Genomic DNA, 4,351 nt, shown 5'->3' on the forward strand with positions numbered 1-4,351 from the left:
TTGTAGAATACCCTCTTAGAGTGATGGAACACCATGACCAAAAGTAACTTGGGGAGTGTGGGAATATATTGTGTATCAAATAAAGCTGGTCTGAGGATCAGAGGGCAGAACAAGCCACTAGATTAAACACAGAGGTCAGGCAGTGGTGGCACACACTTTTAATCCTAGCATTCATGAGGCAGAGATCCGTCTGGATATCTGAGTTCAAAGCCACCCTGGACTACATGAGATTGAATCAGTCTAGGAGAGAAAGAGAGTCAGGTAGTGATGACACACACCTTTAATCCCAGCACTTGAGATCTCATGCCTTTTCTTGGGAAGCACACACATCTTTAATCGCAGGAAGTAAGATAGCAGGGCAGAGAAAGGTATATAAGGCAAGAGGAAACAGAACTAAGGACTTTTTCAGCAGAAGCATCCCTTTCAGCTAGAAGCCTTTTGAGCTCATTGGACTAAAGGCTTTTTCGGTAGAGACCTTTTGGCTAGAGGCTCCTTTTGGCCAAGGATGCAGAGGCAAACAGAGGATCTGTGGAGCTGGTGAGGGGAGACTGGCTGTGGCTTGTTACTTTGTCTCTGGTTTCTCAGCATTCATCCTAACATTTTTTTTTATTATTATTATTCTGAGACCTTTTAGAATTCAAACAACAATTGAAAGAGTAAGTCCATTTCGAGAACACTCGGAGCTGGTCTTCACCTTGAGGAAGCAGTGTCTTATTCCAAAAAGCCACTTGCAGCTTGAGAATTGACCCGGCATGCCTAAGCAGGGAGAAGACTGCTATTTTTATTTCTATTCTACATGCAGCAGAGGTGACAGCTGCCCATTCCGTCACTGTGAAGCCGCACTGGGGAAAGAAACTGTTTGCACACTATGGCAAGAAGGTCGCTGTTTTCGACAGGTGTGCAGATTTCGCCACATGGAGATTGATAAAAAACGGAGTGAAATTCCTTGTTATTGGGAAAATCAGCCAACAGGCTGTCAAAAACTAAACTGTGCTTTCCATCACAACAGAGGTCGTTACATTGATGGACTGTTCCTACCTCCAAGCAAAACTGTGTTACCCACTGGGCCTGAGTTGCAAGAAGTAAAGGCTAGCCCGCTCACAGATGGACAGAACAAATTGTGGGTCCCGTTCAATCCTTCCCCTCAACTGCAGAGTGTGATGGAAAAAGGAAGTTCCGAAAGTGTTCCTATGCATCCACCTGTTGTAATCAATCTCGAAGATGATGAAGACGATGAGGATCAGTTTTCCGAGGAGGGTGATGGAAACAAAACACCTGCCCTGCAACCAACTCCTGAGGTTCATAACCGATTACGAGCGGCTTCTGCCCAGAAACCCGGAGTCAGTTTAAAGCAAGGTGAATGTCTGAATTCTGGAATAAAAACTCTCGAGGAAATTACATCAAAGAAAAGGAAGGAAAAATCCAAGAAGCAAGGTGGCTCTTTGGGAGTTTCCGGAGCTTCATACCAGCCTCAGCCCAATCCAGGCCCTGAAAAAGAGAATGTTTGGACGGTGGTGAGGACAGTAACTCTGTCCAGCAAACAAGAAGAGCCCTTGGTTAGGCTGCATCTTCCTGAGAGACTGGGGAAACGAAAATTTTCAGTAGATTGGGGCGACAGTGGTCCCCCATTAAAGCGAAGCCTTGCACAGAGGCTGGGAAGAAAGGTGGACACCCCAGAAAAGAACATTGATAAAACACCAAAGAAAGAGAGACTTAACAAAGCTGCTGAGATCCACGTGAAGACATTGGAAGAAATTCTACTGGAAAGAGCCAGTCAGAAACGTGGAGAATGGCAAACCAAATTCTGAAAACACAAGAACCTTCCCGACGGCTGAGTCTCCATCAGGAACGAAAGGCTCTTCCTCAGTGCAGATCAAAACCTTCTCTGAGGTCCTGGCTGAAAAGAAACATCAGCAGCAGGAAATGGAGAGACGGAAATGCAAAAAAGATACAAGTTGCCCCACGTGGACGGCAGACACTAACGAGAAGAAGACAGTGAGTCTATTACCTGTTGCTGTCAGCAAAGGACACCCCAGGAGGCTGCGGGAAGAACCACGTCTATGCAGGAGGTGCACATAGAGACGCGCCGAGGAAATCCCTGAGGTACAGGTAAACTCTAAGAGCAGTGCCAGCTCCTGGCCTCAAGCCCAGGCTATCCCAGGGGCAAAGAGGGTGCTCTGCATGGCCAAAAGAGCAGGTGCAAAAGAAGAGAAAACAAGTACTTGAGCTTGAAGACAGTGACATTGCTTCTCAGCAATGTGACTGAGACAGGCTGGTGAGGCTTCGGATGAGACGGTAAGTGGTACCACAAACATTCCAGCCAAATAGATGTGATACTGTCACAGAGAAACACACTGAGAAACGGCAGGAGACCGGCGCCTCACAGAAGGAGAAGCCAGCCTGGACACCTGTCCTGGGGGACTGAGCCTTGTACTACACCTGAGTGGTGGGGAAGCCAGTGCTCCCTGTTGTGTGGGGATACATTGTGTACCCTAATAAAGCTTGCCTGAGTATCAGGGACTATGGGGGTCCAGCCCCTCGACAGTCCCCTCCCAGGGCCCGGGAAAAATCTACAACCAGCTGATAATTAATCTTTGATGAAAGGAAATAAATCTATATACACGAAACTCCTTAGTTCATACACTTTATTATTCTGTGATAGTTTTCTCTCTACACAGCTTCTAGTCTGCTCTCGTGCCTAGCTCCTTTCTTGCCTGATTTCTCTCTACCTTTATCCACTGCTCCCTCTAAGTTCTATCTTAATTCTCCCGTCTTAATTCTGCCTCATCTAGGTCCTTTTCATCTTGTTCTTACCCAGCTAGTACTTCCCCATCTGACTCTTCCTCATCTTCCATCTTGTCCACATGTACTCTCTGGTCAAAATCCTCCTTATCCCTCTCCGTTCTCTGTCTCTCTGTTCTCCCCAAGTCTCTCCGAGTCCAGTTATAAACCCAAGCAATAACAATCCCCTGGTGGAGCAAGGTCACCAGGCTTGAATTCTACGAGGTCATAAAGGCAGGTAAGAATTTTCCTCAGGCAGTGACCACCAGGCTTCCACGGTCAAACGGAGGGGTGATAACAATCACACAGGGGTTGGGGATTTAGCTCAGTGGTAGAGCGCTTGCCTAGAAAGCGAAAGGCCCTGGGTTCAATCCTCAGCTAAAAAAAAAAAAAAAAAAAAAAAAAAATCACACAGAGGGCAGTAATTGTTAATTATCATTTGCAACCCAAAGGGGAAGTGTCTAATGAATTAACTAAAGGCTAAATTTGGGTAATATCTAAGAAGAGGGATCTTATGAGCTCAACTATAATCTTAAACGTGATTAGTAGAAAATGCTAAGACTCTATAAGTTGCTAGGTCAATGGGAGAAAATAAAACTGTCTTCTTTTTTCCTGTGGCTCCTATCTGTCCAAGCTATCTGCCATTTTTTTTTTTGTTTTTTTTTTGTTTTTTTTTCTGCAGGGTGGGGGAAAGTGTGCTTGGTCGCTAGGCAACCGGTGTACAGCTAGATGCCTCTGGTGATAGTTAAAGGGAGATCTGGAACCAGAGGTAGGATTTGGGAAAGGAGGATGTAAAGCTTAATTGGCGGTGGCACATACCTTTAATCCCAGCACTCGGGAGGCAGAGCCAGGTGGACCTCTGTGAGTTCAAGGCCAGCCTGGGCTACCAAGTGAGTTCCAGGAAAGGCGCAAAGCTACACAGAAGAAACCTTGTCTCAAAAAACATATATATATATATATATATATATATATATATATATATATATATATATGTATATATATATATATATATATATATCCACCAGACCTTCTCAAACTGGTAGTCTGGATGCTTAAGTCTGTTCTTAGAGAGTACAGAGGTATCTCTGATAAAGTACTTTCCTCCATCTGGGAATGGACCTGGCCCAATGCTGCCATTGATGATAATTACAGGGAGGCTTGAACTGGGGTTCTGGCTGAGCATAGCTGTCAGCACAGAAAGTTATCTAAATATTCCTACAAGTGGTTAGGTAAGGAGTTAAAGATCTATAAAGTTAGTAAGGCTGTAAGAAAGGAGGGTCCAAGCTAAATTGTGTAAAGCTATTAACGTCCACCTGACCTAGGCGGTGTCTCCTTGTGGAATTTACCTTGAATCAGGAGATTAGCATGTGGACTGTTATTACTGTTAGTCCTTGAAAGTGGCTAAGGGAGATATCTGATTCCAGAGGAAGCCTTTCCTGAGGCTGTTCTCCATATACCTGGAATGTGTATGTCCAGAGAGTGATCAATCCAGTTAGCCCTTCTTAGGGAAAAATCAACTGGGAAAACTATGAAGGCACACATGATTTTCATAACAGAATACAGCTGATCT

General features: G+C 44.9%; 1 pseudogene; it reads left to right on the forward strand.

Annotated features, from left to right (window-relative positions):
• Window positions 1-638: 638 nt before the first annotated feature.
• Window positions 639-2,426, forward strand: LOC118581081 (annotated as a pseudogene).
• The last annotated feature ends 1,925 nt before the right edge of the window (window positions 2,427-4,351 follow it).

The sequence above is a fragment of the Onychomys torridus genome, chromosome 1 (genome assembly GCF_903995425.1).
Source record: "Onychomys torridus chromosome 1, mOncTor1.1, whole genome shotgun sequence".
NCBI classification, from domain to species: Eukaryota; Metazoa; Chordata; class Mammalia; order Rodentia; family Cricetidae; genus Onychomys; species Onychomys torridus.